The 21828-nt window shown below is 49.2% G+C and overlaps 1 protein-coding gene across 9 annotated transcripts in view; it reads left to right on the forward strand.

Annotated features, from left to right (window-relative positions):
* The window catches only part of SERGEF (secretion regulating guanine nucleotide exchange factor), a 237165-nt gene that overhangs the window by 186656 nt on the left and 28681 nt on the right, over window positions 1-21828 (forward strand). Inside the window, exon 11 of one of the 9 annotated variants that reach the window (XR_010946121.1) lies at window positions 7402-14464. The exons of the other annotated variants lie outside the window; for them this stretch is intronic. The gene's annotated coding sequence lies outside the window, so the exon portion shown is untranslated. The remainder of the gene's footprint in view (window positions 1-7401; window positions 14465-21828) is intronic. 9 annotated transcript variants of the gene reach the window in all.

A 21828-nucleotide genomic window follows, 5' to 3' on the forward strand; every position in this document is an offset into this window, starting at 1 on the left:
GTAACCTCAGACAAGATACTTTACCTTTCCAAGCTCTGTTTTCTTATCTGGAAAATACAGACTATTTTTTGAGATTTAATGGAGTTAAAAATGCAAAGTGACTGGCACAGCTTCGTAATATAATAGGGTCGATGGATGTTACTTCCATTTCTTCAAAAAACCCACTCTCCAGGCCAGAGGAGTGGTTCCCAAACTGTAGGCTCTGGTATCTTAGAATCCAGAGTATACAACAAGGTCCCCAGATTCCTCTCTTCACCTACATGCAGCATCGTTTTCAAATATATAGATGGTATCATGGTGACTCAAATGCGGTTACATGTAAAGCAATTATACTCCAATAAAGATGTTTTTAAAAAAAAGCTTTACTGAATTCATGGTGACTTTGTCATTAAATGTTGCCTTGATCAGTGTGTATGGAAAGATCCTGAAATTCTCTGATATTAAAAAGGAGTCCTTATGCTCAAATATGTTGGCAACCACAGGTATAGTTGTGGGAGACAGATTTATAAACTGACAAATCAGATTAGGTGTGATTAGTGCTATTACAGAGCTACGTGTTCAGGTTCTACAGAAGCAGAGAGAAAAGCTCTACAAACTGCCTGGAGAAATCTTGGAAGGAGGAGGTGACATTTAGGCTAGGCCTTCAAAGATGAATAGGAGTTTGCCTCATTTGACAAGCAGACATTACAGTTATAGAGAACAGCAGGTTAAAAGGCACAGAGTCCAGGTGGTGAGGACTTTGGTTTTGGTGGGGGTTAGGGGAGGGGAAAGGCCAGAAAAGCAGAAAAGGATCTGGGTCAGGGACAGACCTGAATGCTATGCCGAAGAGTTTAAGATGACCGTAAGTAGGGGTAACGAGGGAAGGGTTTGAAGTAAAGAATAATAATATTAAATCGGCCTTTTAGAAAGATCACTACCTTGATGGAGGATAGAGCTTGGGAGGCCTGTAAGTAAGAGGGCTGTTGGGGAGAAGGCGTGGGGCTCACAGCAGAGTGGGAAAGCACAGGTTTCAGGAGCAACACAGCCTGGGTCTAAATCCCAGCTCTGCTAGCTACCAGATGAATGATCCGTTTAATTAGTCTCTCTGTTCCTCAATTTCCTTTCTGTAAAATGAACATAAACATGTATCTGCCTCATAGAAACTATTAGGAGGATTAAATAAGAAAATGTATTTCATGGAATGTTATTCAGCCTTAAAAAAGGAAGGAAATTCTGACACATATTACAACATGGGTGAACCTTGAAGACATTATGCTAAGTGAAAGAAGCCAGACATAAAAGGACAAATGCTGTATGATTCCATCCTTATGAGGTACTGAGAATAATCAAACTCATAGAGACAGAAAGTAGAATAGTGGTTGGCAGGGGCTGAGGAGGAAGAAGAATGGGAAATTATTGTTTAATGGGTACAGAGTTTCATTATGAAAAGATAAGAAGCATTCTGAAGATGGATGGCAGTGATGGTTACACAACAGTGTGAATGTACTTAATATCGCTGAACTGTGCACTTTATTTTTAAATTTATTTATTTATTTTGGCTGCGTTGGGTCTTCGTTGCTGTGCGTGGGCTTTCTCTAGTTGTGTGAGGGGGGCTACTCTTTGTTATGGTGTGCGGGTTCTCATTGCGGTGGCTTCTCTTGTTGCGGAGCACGGGCTGTAGGCACGCAGGCTTCAGTAGCTGCAACACGCAGGCTCAGTAGTTGTGGCTCGCGGGCTCTAGAGCGCAGGTTCAGTAGTTGTGGTGCACAGGCTTAGTTGCTCCGTGGCACGTGGAATCTTCCTGGACCCGGGATCAAACCCATGTCCCCTGCATTGGCAGGCGGGTTCTTAACCATTGCGCCACCAGGGAAGTCCCTAAACTGTGCACTTTAAAATGGTTAAAATGGTAAACTTTGTGTCATGCATATTTTACCACAATTTTTTAAAAAGAATAAAAATTAAAAAATGTATTTCAAGTGCTGCATAGTTTGGTGTTTGCACATAGGAAGCACTTAGTGATTATTGTTAGTTAATATTATCATGCCAGGTAAGTGAGGATGCAGGCCTAACCGAGGACAGGAAAAATGATGGTGGAGAAGAGGAAACATCATCTGGATCTTTTTAGGCAGAGCCCATAGGGCTGGGTGACAGAGCGCTAAGGGCACAAGGCAGAACCACAACGGTTTTACTGGGACTCCACAGAGCCAGTCCCAGGTCAAACACCTCCATCAGAGTCACTCCGAGGACCAAGCTGTGACTTCTCAGACCCATGAATTTCTGAAGTATGTCCTGCAGGGGCAGAGGGCCAGGGCCAGATGGTGCTGAGTCACCCACTGGTGCCAAGGGCCCATCTCTGTACCCATCTCCCAGATGACAGCAGCTGCTGCATCCCAGACACAGGTGACTTAAGGGTCTGCAAAGCAACAGCCTCCATCTCCCCAGAATCAATCCACAGGAGCCTTACCACAGTGGCCTTGCCTCCTTCCCATGAGATCCGAGAGCTAGAGAGGAATACCACCAGAAACCTGAGAGAAGAGATGAGGGCCCTTTGCCTTCTCTTTGATCACTCAAGTCCAAGCATGGAATTTCCGTTCATACACTTTATGGAAACCTCACAGAAACAAAGTCTGGGGAGGTTTGTGCAGCCTTGGCTCTACAGGAGAGGGCCAAGCTGGCAGGGAAAGGCTCAATTCACCTGGTGGAATTGGGGAGCCTGTTGTGCCTTTTTGGAGAGGAGTTTGGTGAAGTGATAAAGTCTCCAAGCTCACGCCAGGGAGTCTGGGTTCACAGCTCCTCTGTGCCACTTACTAGCAATGTGGCTCTGAACAAGCATTAACCTCCCTGAGTTCCGGTTGCCTTGTCTGTAAAGTGGAGATACCTCTCTCATGGGATTTATATGAAATATAAATGAGATACATACATATAGAGCCTAGCACATTATAGGTGCTTAGTAAACATATTTTCTTTCTCTGCTATAAAATTTCATACTTCATTTTTTTTCTTGTAACCACCCTGAAAGGAAGAATTTTCTCGTTTCCTTTTTTGTTTCAGATAAGGAAATTGGAACTCGTAGAGATTAAGAAACTTGCCTAAACCCCCACAGGAAAGGGATGGTAGCTCTGAGACCCTCTAAGCCTTTGCCCTTCTGCTGGGAGACACTGCTTCCTGTGTCTCACTCGATCCTGGGTACAAGAGGGTTCACGTATGAGACCATTTCTAGAACAGCACCTGGGCTGAGTGGACACCCAGAAAGCTGCAACCACACAGTGTCCATGCACTGTAACAGAAAAGTGTGCCCATGGTCCCAGGAGGCTGGCTCTCCTCGGCCTTCTGTCTCTCTAATGGGATATGGGTTATGTACATAATCATATATAAAAAGTACTTCGGAAACTGCACCCATTCAAAATGACCTGCTGGCAGAGCCTTTCTGATGGCAGTGGACGTCCATTGCTGGTTCTCATCCCAGAGGACAAATGAGGTCAGCTGGCCTCCCTGAATTCAGCCTGGAGTGGTTGTAACACAATTCCTACCATGAAGGGCTTGAGAAAGGTTGCAACCTTTGGGTTGAATATTTGATTTGCCTCTTTTTAGCTATGTGGTCTTAGCTCACAGTGCTCAAGCCTCGGTTTCCTCAACCTTTAAAGCAGGTTTAATAAAACTAACATGACAGAGTTATTGTTTGAATTAAATGATATGGAGCCAGACTGCCTGGGTTTGAATCCTAGCTCTGCCACTTACTGGCTGTGTAATATGGGGCAAATAATTTAATCTCTCTGTGCCTTGGTTTTCTTGTCTATAACTGAGTGAAATGATAAGACCTAACTCTAAGAGCTATGGTGAATGAGTAAATACATGTAAAGTGCTAAGAGCAGTGCCTAGTACCTTGTATAGTCTCAGTAAATGTTAGTTATTATCATTACTGTCATCACCAGCTTTTGCGTCTCCCTGGAGTGCTGGCTGTTGGTGATCCCAAGCTCTAGCAGCTGTGTAGACATGCAGGCAACTCTCTTTTTTTTTTTTTTTTGATGCAGTAACTCCAGCAGCAGAGGAGAGGAGGGATCCCTGTTCTCTCAGTAGACACAGGAGACAGTGTGCCTGCCAGGCAGGCTTCCTGGGGGAAGTAGCACTTTTCCTGGTCCTTGAAGGACTCTTTGGTCTATAATGTGCAAAGCTACTTCCCTGTTGAGGGGGGTGAGATTTCATCTGAAAGGTGATATAATTTGCCTGTCACCACGTTCCAGCCCATTACCTGAACAGGAAGCATGACCCTCAGACCAGACCCAGGAATGAAGGGCTTGGCCCAGGCAGGAGGTGGAGTTGAATCTGGATCTCTTGACTTAGGCCACGAGTGGGACAAGACTCTGTAGGACAGATTTCCCAACCAGGGTGTCAGGACAGCAAAGCCCTCAGCACTTAAGGGTGGTGGCCTGGGCTAGCAGGAGGCAGTCCTCGGACTGCACATCCACGTCTACATTTATCCAGTGTGTCAAACAGTATCATTTTTGATGTGGGCTTTAACATGCTGGGAGGTACTGCTCTGCGAGGCCATACCTTTGAGGCAATAAGCCAGATAGTGACCACGTGGAAACCGCTGCACGTTCAGTTGACTGCAAGCTGAGCAGAGGCTTCTGGAGTTGTATGTCCCAGCCCTTTGGAGAGAGGGGAGAGTTATTAAAGAGTCAGAAGGCTCATCTTGGCAGCCCTGCCTGCCTGTAGAAGTGTTTGGATTGCTGTGATGATTTCCTTTTCAGGGGCCCCTAGCATTTAGTCAACTTCCTCCTGCAAATCCCACCGTGTCTCAGCTGCATTAAGGGGAATGGAGGAAAGAGGGCTCGTCCATCCTCAGGCTAAAGTTGTTCAGGGGAAGAATGCTCCCCCTTCCCTGGGGACACAGTGGTGGTGAGAAACCTTTTGGGGGTGGGAGGAAGGGCAGCTTGAGAGGCAGAGGAAGGCTGCATGCTCTGTTAGAGAAAGCAGCCCCATTAGAGCTCATCACTTGAGTGGAGAGCAGGCTTCCCGCTTCCCTGCAGGAGGCAAATGAAGCAATCTCTTGCAAAGACCACTCACACTCAGGGCTCAGGTTTAAAAGTGATGAGACCCCAAAATGTCCATGCAGACCCAAGTCCTGGGTCCAGATACAGACCCCAGGAAGAATGGAAATCCTTAAGACAGTGTTTTGCAAAAGCAAGTCTTCCTGCTTGATTAGCAAACCTGTTCATACCCCTGGTTTCTGTTGTCGTTAACTGCCTCCCCCCAGAAAAAGGAGAACTGAGAGGAAATCAGCAACACTGTTTGGTGAGGAATTCTTGTCGCAGCGTTCTTTAGAGAAATTCTACTTCTTCATGGCCCTATGGTAAAACTGATGAAGCATGGGCTTTGGAGTCTTCCTTACCAAGTGACTTGACTTTCTAAGCCTTGGTTTCCTCATCTGTGAACAAACCTCAGAATAGCAAAACCTACCTCTCAGGGTCACTTGGAGGATTAAATAAGGTAAATTAGATGAAAATACCCAACCCCACCTGTATTAGGGTTCTCAAAAGAAACAGAGCCAATAGGATATACTATATCATCTGTCTACCTTCCTGTCTATCTGCCTGTCTGTCTAAGGTTAGCAATATTTTAAAGAATTGTCTCACTCTATTGTGGGGGCTGGCAAATCTGAAATCCTCAGGGCAAGCCAGCAGGCTGGAGATGCAGGTAAGAGTTGATGCTTCAGTCTTGAGTCCAAAGGCTGGAAACACAGGCAGAGTTTCTGTGTTGCAGCCTTGAGGCAGAATTCTTTCTTCTTCAGGACATTTCAGTCTTTGCTTTTAAGGCCTTCAACTGATTGGACAAGGCCCACCACAACTGATCGTAAAGGTTAATTACATCTTAAAAATACCTTTACAGCAACGTCTAGACTAGTGTTTAACAAAACAACTTGTCACCATGGGCTAGCCAAGGTGACACAAAATTAACCATCACACCATGAAAGGGTTAGGGTTCTAGACAAAGACATTTCCTTCCTTCTCTCCCACCCTTCCTCCTTTTCAAAGTCATTGCTGAGGTCTGAAGAGGCTTCACTCAGTGACATCTCTGGTGTGTGGGCCTGGAAGCTGTTAGACTCTGAGCAGCGGGACCTGTGTGTCCCTCCTGTCTCTCTCAGATCTGCTTCTGCTGACTTCACACTCCAGGGAATCCGTGTCCCTACATCCCAAGTCAAGCCCTACTGTAGCCTTAGTGCTTTTCCACTAAAGTCTGTACTCCAAGCCATACCAGTTTTCCTCTGTATCCAGTCCAAATTGTTCCCGATCTGCTTCTCTGGTCTGTGCAGTGTTGCAGTTTCTGAGGTTACATCAGAAGACCTGGGATCTGCCACAGCAAGACTGTGTTAGCTGCCATGATGACCTTTATTGGCATGGGTTAGTTAGCAGTGACTGAGAAACTGGAAGGAAAGGCTTGATGGGGGATTAAGAGTTAATTCCCAGCCTAGAATGTTTCAGGTGGCATTCTGACTGGAAGTAGAGAGCTGGACTCTGTTCCAGTTCAGAGATTTATCCTCCGCAGGTAATCCAGAATGCTTCTCATTTTAATGGAATGTGGAATTGGTTTTGCCAAAGTTGAAGAATGCCTGGGTGTGATCTTTAAGGCAGCATAAGGTTGGGAAAGAGCTCTGGACCAAGAATTAGAAGACCTGGACTCTGCTCCTCCACAGTCTCTCTGTGCGATCGTGGGGAAGTCACTTCCTGAGTGTAGGCCTCAGCTACCTCTTTCATAAGATGCTGGAAGCAACATTTCACCTTACCTTTGCACAGAGACCACTTTACGGCTTTCAGAGCATCTTCACGATTCATAATCTCTGTTCCTCACACCAGCCTCATGAGGCAGGCAGGGCATAGGTATGGAAATGGATTCTTCCCATTTTGCAGACAAGGTTCAAAGAGGTTAAATGACTTGCCTAAGTTCACACAGACAGGAGGTCATAAAGCTAGCAATGAACCCAGGATCCTTAGTCCAGCTTGTTCTGGGGTCCCCTTTTGAATATGGTAATGTCTATGAAACTGTAAGGGAAGGAACACAGTGGAGTTGGCAGAAAGCTAGTGGGGGCGCCCAGCAGGAAGGACAGCAGCACAGGAGAGGGGGTGACACTGCCTTTGTGCCCTCAAAGCACCAAGGCTTTGGAGGAAATGGTAGTCTGAGCAGACTCCCAGAAACTGAAGGAGGGCCGATCTCTAGCTACTCAAATTAAAATGTTTTCTCATGCTGTTAATTCAATTTGGAAAGCATTTATTGAGGCTTTCTCATGGACCAGGTTCTCTACTGGGGGGCAGAATACGTAACTAGAAGTGTAATGCAGAGCAGATTGTCTGTCTGCTTCTGTAAGCAGGAGTATAATGAAAAGTGTTATATTTGAAATGTAAACAGAGGGCTTTGGATTTACAGTGGAAGGTGTGTGTGATTAAGTCATCCTGGGAGAAGAAGGCAAATACAGCTGAGCCCTGAAGGATGAAGCAGGATTTGACCATCAGGAGACGGAGGAGGAAAGGGGTCTCTGCCCTGCTCTTCCTCCTACACCCTACGCCCCGCCCAGGCTTCAGCCACCACTGCTCTGGTGTGACAGGACGCCGACTGCCATGGCCCGTTTGCTGCAGGACCTGGCCAGCTGTGACCCTGGCGGAGCCTCCTCCCTTGCTTGTCAGATTTGGTGCAATGCCCTGAAACATGTACTGCAAAGTGAGAGAGATTCTTCCTGGCAGCTCTGGGAAGGTTTACAGTAGGAGGGGAGACACATGGGGCCCTTGGCAGGGGATGGCAGGTTGGAAGGAGCTACCTTTTCTAGTGATTATGCCTGCCCCTCCTAAGGGGCTGAGAGGCAGGAGCTATTGCTTTGCATGTGTGATGTTAGACTGAGGGTGTTTCGTGTCTTTATTTTAAAACTGGTTTCTCAGTCTCCTGTGCAGTTTTCTGTCAGCTTGTTGCCATGGAGAAATCGGTTGCGGCTGAAAGCTCTGTCCCTCTCTGTGTCAGCATTTCTGGACCTGCCAGCTGCCTCCTGCCCCTTCTACAAATGGGGGGAGCACAGACCCTCCCTCTGCAAGGCCTGGAGCTGCGTCGTGACTCCCTGTCAGGGAGGAGCCTCCTTTATCCACACATCGACTCAGCAACTCTGCCTTGAGTGCCTTCATGTGCCAGGCACCGTGCTGGGTGCTGCAAGGACAACGATGACTGTGGCTGGGGACACATGCATCTTCAGGCAGGACCCGCCGGCATGCTGTCACATGGTCCTGTTCATCAGCCTCATTCTTACTTCAGAATTTAAAGGACCGGGTTCGTTTCTCTTTCAGTCTTGGTCGCTGCTCGTTTAGAATCTCCCTGGAAGTCACCTCCTAGTCTCTGCACTCCTAGATCTCGTTTCTTCTCTGTGTCCCCAGTGCCCAGCACAGGGCCTGGGGCAAAGAGGGGCTCACCCAGGAAGTGTCCGTCTAATGGAATCCTTCCTCAGACCTGTCCGTCTGTCCTGTCTTTACTCCTCAGTTCTGAGCACAGAGACAGCGTGTGTGGCAGCGTCAGCCAGTGGATAAAGGAAGGACTTTGGGACCAGACACATCTGTGCTTGAGTTTTGGTTCCACTTTTTCCTAGCTCTGTAATCTCAAGCAAGTGGCTTTTTCACCTGGAGGCTTAATCAAACCCAATACATTTCTTTAACTCCACATCACCAGTCTGTCAGTAATTCAGTAATTTTGACATTTTAAAAAACAACATATAACTTACTGGTGGCCATTAACTCCATCAGGTGCTCTCCTTCTATACCTGTATAGGACCCAGCTGAGAAAAGGTGCCCTGCAGAGAGTCCTGGGTTGGGATCAAGAGACCTGGACTATGCCCTGGCTGTGACCCTAATGAATTGTATGACCTGATCAAATCCCTTTCCTTACCAAGACCTCAGTTTCCCTATTCGAAAAATTCAGGTATTGGATTGGGTGATCTTGAAGGGTTCTTTTTGCTCTAAAAGTCTGAAGACTCGGCTTTAAAAGAAAAATCTTCCCTCAGCTGCTGCTACCACCATCACCAATGCCCCAGGCTAGAGGCTGACCTCAGCATGAACCCTTCTGCCAGCCTCTGGAAGCTGCTTTCCCAGGAAGCTCTGGACTAGAACCCTGGCACTGGATGCAAAAATCTCTTTCGGATGTAAAAGTCCCTTTGAATGCATCATCTCTATTCCCACCCCCAGTCCAGTGGCTGGGCTTGGCTTGCATCCCAGAGCAGTGGAGAATTGCTGGAAGGAGGGTTTTTTCCCTTCTTCACCTGTGTCTTGCTTTTCCTTCGGACCTGATGCCTTCAGGAGCCTTTGGCTACTGAGGATTCTATTTCCCAAGCTCCCTGCGATCCAGGGCTCTGTGCTAAGCACTGAGAAGGATGCAGAGATATAGAAGTCATTGTCCCCACAGTCTCACAATCTGTGACGTAGACGGGCGAAACAAACCAGAGCTTGAAGGTCGCAGGAGGCTGTCCAGGGAATCTAGTCGTAGCTCTTCTCTTGGGCAAGTTCTTCCCTCTACAGACCCAAGCTTCCTCTTCTGCACAGTTGGGAGGATTGCGCCAATGATCGCTACGTTCCCTTCCAGCTCTGAAACTTCCATTCTAAGTGCTCAGTGAAGGAGTGATTGTTGTAGACTTTCTAGAGGAAGGAGGACTTAAGCTGAGCCTTGAAGGCTAGGCTAAGATTTGGCCTGGCCCAGGAGAGATAAGGGAGGGTGGTGTATGAACACAGGCAGAGACTGGCAAGGCAGGGAGGCCCTGCTCACTAGAGCAATCTCTGAGCAGGCGGCTCTTGCCTTCCACCTGAGGACCCTCGTCCCCAGGAGCTTGGGGCACTGGTGGTACCTGCAGGACAGAGAAGCAAACGAGGCAGGCGGAAACCAGGGCTCCCTCCCTACCTGGACGCCCCAGTCTGATGTATATCGTGGCAGAAGGACCTCCACCAGGAAGACACGGGGTCAAAGCCAGGAGAGGCCACCCCTCTCCAGGTCTTTTCCTTCTCACTCCTATCAGCAGGTCTCAGTCAGAAGGACCAGGGCAGAGTGTGAAAGGGTAAGTCTTCCTGGGAAAGCTGCCCTTTGTTCGTGGTCTGTTCCTCTCCAAACGTTTTTCTGAACTCAAGGTGACAAGAGGAATATTTCAACTTGTCTTTGGGTTAGATTCTAGACTCAATCTACCAGGACGCATGACTCAAGGAATCACACACCCTAGACCTAGAGGTGACCTCCATCCTCCCAGTCTTCTGGCTGAGGCTGTCTGATCCTCTCAGCACCCGCCCCTAACCACAGCTTCACAGATCCTGCCTCCTTGTTTCTCTCCAGCCATCCCTCTTCTGCATCCTCCTGTCTCCAAACAGGTCTCCCTAGTCCCTCCTCCACCGTCAGTCTAAAGCGTTCAGAAAAGTGCCTGGCACAGCGTAAGGGCTCCATAAATGTTATCTATCAGGACGACAATGACAGTGATGATCATTATTATCCAGATTTTGCTTCTGAAGCACAGCTCTGATTCTGCTGCTTTCTCGCCCGAAAGCTTTAGTGGCTTCTGTGTGGCTCCTGAGTAAAGTCCAAGTCTTCAGTCAGGCCTTTTGAGGATATTTCCTGAGCCATTGGCAATGATGCACACCCTACCTGTCACTCCAAATTTATTTCTTCTACCACTTTTTACGTTTCTTCCAAACTGAACTAGCATCATTAGCTCTATAAGCTCCACCTACCTCCTCTGCTAGGCCTTTGTTCCCACTGTGCTCCCTACTTGGAATGCCCTTCTTCCTGTCTCCCCTAACTTTCTTTTTCTGCTAGGAAGTCTGCTGATCCCCTAGACTCGATGGCAGATGCCACGAACAGTTCATCCTATACCCCTGATGGCATCTACCAAATAAAACTCAAGAAATGTTTTATGAATGGCTGGGAAGACCTGGTTCAGCCCCTGTTTTCAAGCAGGATAGAGTTTGCATGAGGCAAGCTCGGTCGCCAAGGCCTGTCCAGCCAGGCCTCTATGCCTGTATATTTCCTTAGAGGTTCTGGAAGTTCCATGGGGTCTGTGGGCACACATTCAGTTAGCTAGTTCCATGTGCTCATGATCCCTTTATTCTGTGTACAAGCAAACTGGCAGGAGAAGGTACAAACCCAGGGGAACCATATCAGCTGTGGAGTTAGCTCCTGCTAGGTGGGGATGGAGATCAGCCATCCGAGGTGTAGGGGCCTGTATGATCCTGGGAATGTCAGTATCCTGGAGAGCCCATTTGGGGTCCTCCAGCAGGCGGGCCAGGGCTCTGACAGAGGAATCATAAGGTAATTATCAGGCATTCAAATTCCAAGTGTCCAGCCAGAGAGCAACTTGGGGGACAGATGAAAGGGTCAGATAAAGGTTCAGGTGGTGGGATGGCAGGAGAGTCTAGGCAGGATGTCAGGGTTCTGCCCAGCCAGCTAGAGTTTGACTCAGGCCTCTATCCCCAGAAGCCCCTAGTTTAGGGCTCACTAGTCCTATGGCTAGGCATTCCCAGTGGGAGTCAGCAGGGATGCTATTAAAGGGAAATGAGCTCCCTTTCCGGTCAGGATTGACTTGGAAATAGACATGACCTCAATTTGGAAACAGCTTCTGCTGGGCTTCAGGTCCCTTAGGCGAGCAGGTCTAGGGGAAGCAGTGGCTGACATGTCCTCAGGCCCAGAAGTGAGTCCTGCCTCCCCTCCTGGGTCACAGTCTGGCCCACCAGGCCTTTGCCTCCATTTCAAACTCAAGCCATGATCATGCCTCCCTCTGGGCCACCATTTGGAAAAGCCAATCTCAGGCTGACACTTGCTGCCTGTAAATGGTGTGGAATTAGGCTAATCAGTGGCTCTTAATTCTCCAACAAATGTAGATGCTGTGCTAATTGCCAGGGTCCATGCCAGCAGATCCCTGGTTGGTGGCATCAAACAAGAGAAGTGGTAATTTGGGGGCTGGAGTGGGGGAGGGCCTGCTTTGTTGGCTGAGCCAGTTAAAACCGTATTACCCCTTGAGCGAGACAGTGCAGAGAGCCAGAGCCTGGCCCCCTTCTCAGCCAAGGGGCTGGGGGAGAGGCCCACAAGTGTGTTTGCAGGAGCTGAACCTCAGCACCAGCGGAGCAGTTTTCGGTCCATTAATGGGGTCTTGTTGTCATTGTTGTTCCCCAAGGAAGATTCCACCAGCAACCTGGCATGGCACTGCCAGGGCAGCTCACTGGGGATAAAGCATCCCAAACCTTGGTCTGCTGTTACCATGGCAACATGGCATTTCCAGACTCTCCAGGCAACCTTACTGGCATCTGCTGCTGTGAAAGATTCAGATGGAGAAGGGCCACTGCTCTTTCTGCATTAGAGACGGAGCAAATTGGGAAGACAGGGAGCCATGTACCAAGGACCAGGAAAATGCTGTTCCATTGATGTGAGGGCTTCTTGATGAAATAGAATTTGAATGTCTGTTATAGTCTCTTGGGGAGAGCTGCAGGATCAGAAGAGGACCCCTAGAGGAGAAAAATAAGGGGAGATGGGGGAACGTAAGGGGACAGTGTGACAAAGGCCTTACTGGGGAGGTAGCTGGAGTGTGGAGATGGCATGGGCAGTTCAGTTTGGTGGGAGAATGGACGTTGGTGGAGGTGGGCAAGTGTCAGCTATGCCTTTCTGAAACCTGCTGGTTTGAACCCTATGTGGCAAAAGTCCTACCTTTGGCCTCATTCTACCCAGATTATGTCCTATGGCTTCCTCTCCTGAGGTATGGGAACTGATCTCCACACCTCACACTTCACGTCAGGTGGACATTTCTTGCTTTCTGTCTTGGTTCGTAGTTGTTTGCAGTACGCCCACTAGAATCATTGACCCTCTACATTCCACAGAGAGAGCTGAAACCCAGAGAGGAAGGTGTCTGCCTAAGGTCCCCAGCAATACGGAGGCCATGGAAGACAGGGGTTAGAGCTTAGGATCTGAGACAGACTGACCTGGGTTCGAGTCCTGGCTGCATCACTTAGTTTTCCAGTGAGCCTGAGCCTCAGCTTCTTTAGGGGTGAAATAGGAATCTTGAACATTCCTACCCTGTTGGGGTATTAGGAGTGTAAAATGAGACCATGGAAGTAGTACAGCAAAGTTCTTGGTATATAGTAAGAACTCAGGAAATGTTGGTAATTAAGAGACTGGGAATTCCTTAACAATGGGGACTATCTTATTCATCCTTGCTCATTCCTCCTCTTACTTCCTTGCACAGCTGAGGCACCCAAATACTACTCTCTCTGGAATTGATACTAGAAGGATGTTTGTTAACTGGATGAATGCATGAATGCTCGAAATAAAGAACTGTTCACTTTGATGGGCTGTATGCTCCTGTTGAATGTTTTCAGCTTCGGTGATGTTTGGTCTCCATCGGACTGGAACCAGGCCAAGCCGAGAGTCTGTCCTGTGTAGCTCAGCTGCACAGTAAAGTGACTTGCTGTTCAGGTCCCATACCCACCAGCCCTGTGACCCAGGGCTTATACTCTCCAGAGCTGTGGGTTTCTTTTCTTTCTTTTTTTTTTTTTTTGTGTATGCGGGCCTCTCACTGTTGTGGCCTCTCCTGTTGTGGAGCACAGGCTCCGGACGCGCAGGCTCAGCGTCCATGGCTCACAGGCCCAGCGGCTCCGCAGCATGTGGGATCTTCCCGGACCGGGGCACGAACCCGTGTCCCCTGCATCGGCAGGTGGACTCTCAACCACGGCGCCACCAGGGAAGCCCTGTGGATTTCTTAAAGGACAGGTGGGGTCGTTTCCTCTTGATCTTTGGGCACAATATATGGTACTACTGGTAAATGATGTATAGCTTTATAACATATGTTTCCATTCACACTCACACGAGTCTCACCGTAGCACTGGGTTTGTCCGGTATAATATCCCAGGTTGTGGATGGAGACCCCGAGGATCGGTAGCAGGGAGTGGCTGGTCCAAAAGCACGCTGCAGGAGGGGCTGGAGGAGGGGCATGGTCCCATCTTCTGACCCCAACTCTGGTGGTCTTCCCACTGGATGAAGTCTTGCTGGGTCTGTAGTTCTTCCTGGGAGATGATCCCAGTAAGGTGAGGCGTACTGGGCTTGGCTCAAATGCCTTGATTTTGGTCACGGCCCCATCACCTTAAGGGGTGCAGCTCTTATGTGAGCCACCTCTCTCCTCACCGTTCTCACTCCCTGATCTTCCTCCTTTGTGTTTGTAGTGGGGCTGAGAGTGCTTTGGAAAATCTGAGATTCCAATTTAGTGACTGGGGAGAGAGACGTTGTTTTTAGCCAGTGAGGTATCCCTGAGCCACCTCGAACTCAGCAAGGCTGCAGCCCCAGCAGGTCCAGATGTGCTGTGAATGATAGCCTGGGTATATCAGAAAGTACATGCCATTGTCCTAGAACACTAAGCATCAGAGCTGGAAGGGTCCTTGGAGATCAGTAAAGCTGCTGCCTTCGGTTCATAGGTGTGGAAACGGAGGCCCTGCGAGAGGTGGTGAGTCACCCAAGACCCTGTGCTAAGCTGTTGGCAGAGCCGCCCCATGCTCCTCTGAAAGGGCCACGCCGCAGCCTGCCCGGCGGGTATTTGCCCTTGCTCTGAGTGCCTCATTTGAATTCATTTTAAAGCATCAGATTGTTTAAAAAGAGTTTTTTTGAAAGAACTGTGTATATCAGACAATATTTTCTGTAGTGTCAGTTTTTTAAATTGTTTATTATAAAAGTAATTTCATTGAAGAAAATGTGGGTAATACAGAAAGGTTCTATTTAGAAGATAACAAACTGAGTGATATTAGTACATGTCAGAATCACCCTGTAGGCAGGTTGCTGTTTCTTCAATGGAGGCTTTTAGACCAGTGGTCCCCTACACCCTGTAACCTTTGTGGAAGTTTAGCTACAGAGAGTAGGAGAGTAACCGTCCATAGAGACCTCTAGGGACTTCATTTAGTTCTGCAGACTTCAGACAGGTAGATGTACATGCTAATGCTAGTTGTTGCCATCTGCAGAGTCTCTTCCAGGTAACAAACCACTTCTCCATAGGTGTTCTCATTTGATTATTGGATCATTATAAGAATCCTGTGAGGTAGGGAAAACAAGTATTATTTTCCCAATGCAAATGAACAATTTGAGCCCCAGGGAGATTAAGTAATTTGCTCAAGATTACACAGCTAGTAAGTAGAAGACCTATATACTTCAAACTACTACTTGGCATAAAGACAGCAGAAGGCACCTAATAAATATTGGTGAGTGAATGAATGAATGAATATAGGGGAAGGCACTAGAAATCATCTGGTCTGGTGGTTTTCAAACTGTGCTCGGGGAAGCCCTAGAATTCCATGGAGCCAGTTGGGGGTAGTGGGAGGTGGAGCTGATGGGGCTCTGAGCCCCTCACCCCTGCTCCAACCGGTGTTATCCATTTTACCTACTGGGTAAATTGAAAACAATTTAGCTAACGAACTCCTACACCAGTGGTTCTCAAACGCTGGTGTGTATTACAGTCTCCCCGGGAGATGCTGACGGTTGGCCTGAGGTGGGTGCTGGGACTCTGATTGTTAACAAGTACAGATGGTCATCAGGCCATGGTTGAGAAACACTGGCCTACTTCTTGGAGTTGAGGAAGGTAAGACCCACAGAGAAGCAGAGAGTAATCCTCAGTACCTCATCTGCTGCCCTTCCCCCTGTACCACAACTGCAGCTGAGCCAGAAAGCAAATCACGTAGCAGAGAACAACAGAACAGTTTCCATAGCAATGCTTCATGGTCTGTGCCTGTCAGGACACCTCAGACAAACACTCGTCTGAACCCTCAGCCAGAACTTGTGTGAATCTTATCTACTTGTTCCACGCAAGTGGTCTGGGGGATGGGAGGAAAGAAGAGGGATGGATGGCATGCTTTTGTCATGTGCCCCTGTACTGGGGATTCTCCCCAATTTACCAACAGCTGGCAGCAAGATAGAGCAGACCAAGGAGGGCTAGGAATGGATTCTGGGCAAGAGGCATGGGGCCGTCGCAGCAGCGGATGGGGAGATGTGGATGGGAGCAAGGGCCATCTGGGCATGTATCATGTGATGGGCATGTATCATTACCTATTCATTCAAAAAAAGAAAAAGTAAAGGACATATGATCGTCCTTATTTACAGATGAAGAAATCAAAGGTCAGACACACACCTCTCGTGACAGAGGCAAGATCAAGTCCAAGTCTGTCAGGCTCCATAGCAACTGAGCAACAGTTGCTTTCAAATTCTCTGGCTAGTGAGTGAGGACTTGGGATATATACTGCCCAGCTGGCTCCTCCTTGTCTCAGGAAGGGGAGGGTCAGCCTACAGGCAGCTAGGTAGGTGCTGGTGCTCATGCAAAGAGCTGAAATGGACTGTGTGAGGACATGGTTGGTCCTAGAGCTGGAGGTGGAGTCTGTCCAGTCTTTAGCTGTAATGTCTCCCTTCCCCCACAATTAGGGTTCCGGTGCCCTTCAAACCGCAGGTGCCTTCGACATGGGCTGTCCCGACTGCCCCCTCCAAACTCACCCACTGCAGGTCCTTTGGATTGGTGGCCCCTGTGGACGGGCTGCCCAGCTCTCTGACTTGGCTTCGCCTCAAGGAAATGAGCTTCTCCCGGGGCAAGTGACATCCATTCATTTTTAGAACAGATGTTCATTGAGCACCTTTTACGTTCCTCTAACTGTTCTAAGTGCTGGGGATGCGGCAGTTGAACAAAATGAAATTTTTGCTCTCTTGGAGTTGCCCGTTCTAGTGGGGAGACAGACAAATAGGTATATGATGGGGTGTGACATGCTAGGAAAGAAAATAAAACAGTGTGAGGGGTAGAAGGATGGGGTTGAGTGGTCAGGGAAGGTCCTCTGAGAAGGTGACATTTGAACTAAGACCCAAATGAAAGGAGGGAGAGGAAGAACCGTGTGGATATCTAGGGAGGAGCATTCCAGGCACAGTGAATGGCCAGTGTGAAAGCTAACTCTGGAAGCGTGCCTGGCCAGTTGGAGGAACAGCAAGGAGGCCGGTGTGGCTGGAGAGGAGTGAGTGAGGATGAGAGTGGCAGCAGTGGAGGGAAGGGAGCTGGGGACCAGATGGTGTGGAACCTTAGAGACCAAGAGCCAAGCTTTGGATTTCCTTCTGAGCTGGGGTGCCACTGGAGGATTTGCACCCTGGGGACACATGCCTGGCTTCAGCCTTAGAGCCTCCAGCCCCCTTGTCTGGGAAGGGAATCTGTCACCTGGGACCGAGCCCACAGGAGGCTGAGTAGCCCCTGCTGGGGACGTGAACAGTCACACAGGCAGGGAGCCCAGCGACACTTGCCAGGCCTCCCCAGCTGCAGTTGTTTCTTCCAGGCCAGGGCTAAAGGGTCTCTCGGAGCTGGCTACCTCCAGGCCCCCATGTCTGGGTGGCCTTACACTCCTCGGAGTTAGAAGGCATCCCAAAGAGAGTCTGGTGGCAGGGCTGCAGCATTCCCGGTGCCTGCACTCCATCCTCTGCGAGTGCCGCTTCTCCCACTGACGCCCCGGCCCAGGGGAGGAGCCCTGCGCCTGTGTATCCCAGCCCAGCAGCCTGGCCGCTCTCCAGCCTGAGAGAAGAATGCTGCTTCCCACAGGACCAGTGGGAGAACTCGGGCTAGTGGGTTATAATTATCCAAAGTGCTAATTTTGTTTCAAATGTTATGTGTTTTTTATGAAGTAGGGACATTCACGAAAGAAATTTATATATTAGCCCATGTAGTATGCATTTGTCCCAGTCGTGCACTTCATTCAAGAAACTGGAATTCAGAGTGATAAAGGCACCATATATTGACCCCATCGAATCATAAGCGCACCGAGCTGCCCACTGCTTACCTGGTAGCTCCTGCCATTTGTTATTTCCATGGTTTCCCGCTTCTCACTCAGGTCATTCATTCATCTCTAATGAGTACTTCCATCTTAAAATGTCCAACACAGAACTCTTGATTTTCTCCCCAAGCCGACCCCTCCCCACAGGCTTCCTCACCTTGATAAACAGCCCGACTCTCCACCCATCGCTCAGGGAATCCATCTTGAACCCTTCTTTCACTTACTCCCTGTGAAATTCCATCGGCAGGTCCTACACGCGCTACTTCCAATACAGATTGTAAATCCAGTTGTTTCTCTGTCCCCACTGCCACCAGCCCACTCCAAGCACCACCCAGTCCTGCCTGGCCTGGTCCTCTGCAGTGCAGGGCCTCCTGAACCATCTCCCTCTATTTTGTCCTTCACCAAGTGGCCTTTTCAAATGTAAGTCAGACCTGATCACCCACTGCTTAAAACCCTCCAGTGGCTCCTCAGCCTCCCCACAAAACACTCCTGGCCTCCCCCCAGCCTTCCCGAGGCCCTGCCTTCCCTTCACGCGGAGGCCTGCCTCTCCCCTGGCTCTTGGCCCCAGACCCTACTGGCCTCCTGCCTGTTCCTGGAACCGGCAAAACTTCCCACTTCAGGCCTTTCTGTTTGTCGTTTCCTCTGCCTGGAAAGCCCGCCCTCCAGGTGATTGTACGGCTGGCTCTTCCTCAACTTTCAGGTCACAGTTCAGAGGCCACCTTACCGGAGAGAACTTCCTACGACCTGTCCTTCTAATCATATCACTCTGTTTTGGTTTCTTCCTAACTCTTATCGCTAGCCACACGCTGATGATTTGTATGTCTGCTTGCTCGTTGGTCCCTCGTTAGAACGTAAGCCCCTTGAGGACAGGAGCCTTGGGCCTTGGTCTCTGCTCTACCCCTCCCACTAGAGCCGTGCTTGAACCTTACGGGCACTCTGTAACTGTTCATCCACTCACTTATTCATTCACCTCTGGTACATAAAACCAGAGATAGATAGGTGGAGCACAGAAGAATTTTAGGGCCATTAAACTATAATGATGGATAACATGTCCTTATACATTTGTTCAAACCCATAGAATGTACTACACCAAGGGTGACCCCTGATGTACACCACGGGCTTTGGGTCATAACGATGTGTCACTGTAGGTTCACTGACTGTAACAAATGTACTGCTCAAGTAGGGGCTGTGGATGGCGGGGAGGCTGTGGATGAGTGGGGGCAGGGACCTTTCTGTACTTTCTGCCTAATTTTTCTGTGAGCCTAAAACTGCTCTAAAAAGTAACATTTTTTAAAAGAAAACAATGCATTAATATAAATTGTAAGTATTAATCCCTTAGTTGTTTCCTATTTTGTACTATAATTTTTTTAATGTCATGAAGTTCAATAAAAGTTGACTGTCTGGAAAAAAAAAAGATAAATAAGAGACAGACTGTATCCCCAAGGGGGTTTGGTCCTTTTGAAGAATCAGCTGCTGCCTTTCTGGGCGTACATTTTCCAGGGCACCCGTCTCCCTGCGCTATCACAGTGGGATGGGTGGCCACCTCCTAACCTAGCATTTGTACTGTGTAGGAGCTGTGTAGCAAGTGGATTGGGCTAAATTGGGCACAGCACCCAACCCAGAGCAGACACTCAGAAGGCATTTATGAAGTGATTGGAAAGCATAGGAAGAATTCCTTCTCAGGTTTGTGTCATCCAGTGGCTTCTCTGGACTCTAGTGCTCTAACCTCCTAATCTGCGTGTGGTTTCTTCTGGACCTGCTGCTGGGTTCCAGAACAGACCTTCTTACACCCACCCCCATTACTGCTTTAGCTCCCAGCCTCCTCTCCTGCACACGGGTTGTTCCCAAACAGGTGTGGGGAGAACAGTGTCGAGAGGGTCTGCTGTGACCAGGCTCCAGGAACAGCAGCAGGCCGGCTTCTCCGGGCCCCAGAGCTGCATTGTGCCCCTGCCCCTCTGCTGGTGCCCCTCAGAGATATTTGTTGCAGACATCTTGAAATTTCCGGTCAGGTCCAAACACCAGCACCCAGGCCAGGCTGCAAGGAAACATAGTACAGCAGCTCCTGCAGAAACAGTTTAGTGCTGGACATGGGCTATGGGGAGAGTCAACGGACTTGGACTCCAACACGGCTAATGTGGCTTCAGGCTAAACTGATACAGGCAGCCTCTGGGACCAGGTGTGCATCTAGATAGAGCCCTTGGCCAGTTTGGGGAACGTACTTCTAGAGGGATGATGACAACTTGGAACCTACCAAGAGGAGGGGACCCTGACTGGCCATGGAGGCGGGCCACCAGGTTATACAGAGGGATGATATATCACCCGAGTTAAGAAGTCTAAGAGGATAGGAGAGCCATGTGCAAAACACTTAAAGGGGTTAAACTCCACAGGTGCCATGCTGTGCCCTTACTGCTCCATCGCCAGAGCCAGACCCCTGCTGGCAGCACCAGACTCCACCTCAGGCCTGCTTGTTCACAGCCTCGCCCTGGAGCCACATCCCAGGGCATGCGCCTCCTCTGGGACCTCTCCCAGAGTCTGTTTTTTCATGAATAGAGTGTGATCAAAATACCTCCTTCCCAGGGCTGCTCTGTTAAATGAGATGTGTCACGCAGAGCCCTTAGCACAGTACATGGTCATAGTAGGCCCTCGAGAGCCTGAGTTGCCTTTTCTGTTCCTTCTCCCAGCGCAGCCAAGAAGCCCAGAAAGCTAGCAGTTCTGACAGAGAACACAGAATTCAGAAAGACAGTCTGTGGGGAGGAGTTCAGTTGTTTATAAAACAGGCCAACACGTTTCCACCTCGTAAGTTCTAAATCCATCATCCCTAGCTCCCTAAATCTAAGAATAGTCACCCAGTGGAGCCAACGTGCCGCAGCACGCTCTCTCCGCAGGTGACCGCGGCCGCGCAGCCACAGCAGCCTCAGCGCCTCCTCCTGCGGTGGGAGTGGGGAGGGCTGGCCTCCGCCCCTCCCAGCTTGGCTGTTTCTGAACCTGTCTCAGATTCAGCTTTCTTTCCCTTCCAGATCCTTCCTCACTGGGCTGTTTTAACCATCAAACCTCAGTGATACAAAGGGGGAGATAGCAGTGGGAAGGTGTGTAGGGGGGGACCTTTGGTGAGATGCTGCCCCACTTCTGGGCCTCAGTTTCCTCTTATGTAAAGGGATAGAGAACTACTGAGAGAACTGAACAACGTTTTAAGCTACAAGAAGTTCTAGAGCAGTCCCAGCCTTGCAGCCTCAGAACGAGACCTCTGAGGGCAAACCCATCAATTCAACCCGTTTTTATTTATCCTCTGAGCCGGGGCCGCTCCTCTGTCAGGTCTGAGGGAGCCAGCCTGAGGACCTGGGTGTGTGGCCCCCTCTTCTGCTCTTCTGCCTACACCTTCCTTCTCTCTCTCTCCCTCATACGCATCCGTACCCACCACACCGCCGCACAAATTCGCCGGGCTCAGAAGGGCATTTGCTCTGTCTCATCCCAGAATCTGCCCACTGTTAGGAATGCCCTCGCCAGCTGGGGGCTCAGGACCTCTGGCGCAGGCCACCTGCCACTCTCCAGGGTGGACTTCCAGTCCTTACGGCGTTCTTCCTGATGGTGAGCAGAAATCAGCCTGCCCGTGGCTTCTCCTCCCCACATCTGTGGACTCTCTTTTAGCCTCTGGGAGAGAAGACAGCTCCGTGCTCTTGGTAGCCATTCATTCATTTGTGTGTTCATTCATTCAAACAACAGGTATTAGTACTAATGAACTGTTAGTACAGTTTCAGGTGCTGAGAAATAGTAGCAAACAAAGAGTCCTGCTCTCAAAGAGCTTGTGTTCTGGTCAGGAGAGAGATAATAAATAACCACTCAAAAATATAAAGAAAAATAAAGCAAGTGAGGAGACAGAGATGGGGTGGGACGTAGATTGCTACTTCATATGGAGTTGTCAGGGAAGACCTCTCAGATAAGGTGACATTTGAACAAATACGTGACAACATGAGGGAGTGAACCTGTGGACATCAGGACAAGAGCATTCCGACTGCAGGAACGGCAAACGCAA

This window comes from Pseudorca crassidens, chromosome 9 (assembly GCF_039906515.1).
Source record: "Pseudorca crassidens isolate mPseCra1 chromosome 9, mPseCra1.hap1, whole genome shotgun sequence".
Classification (NCBI taxonomy): Eukaryota; Metazoa; Chordata; class Mammalia; order Artiodactyla; family Delphinidae; genus Pseudorca; species Pseudorca crassidens.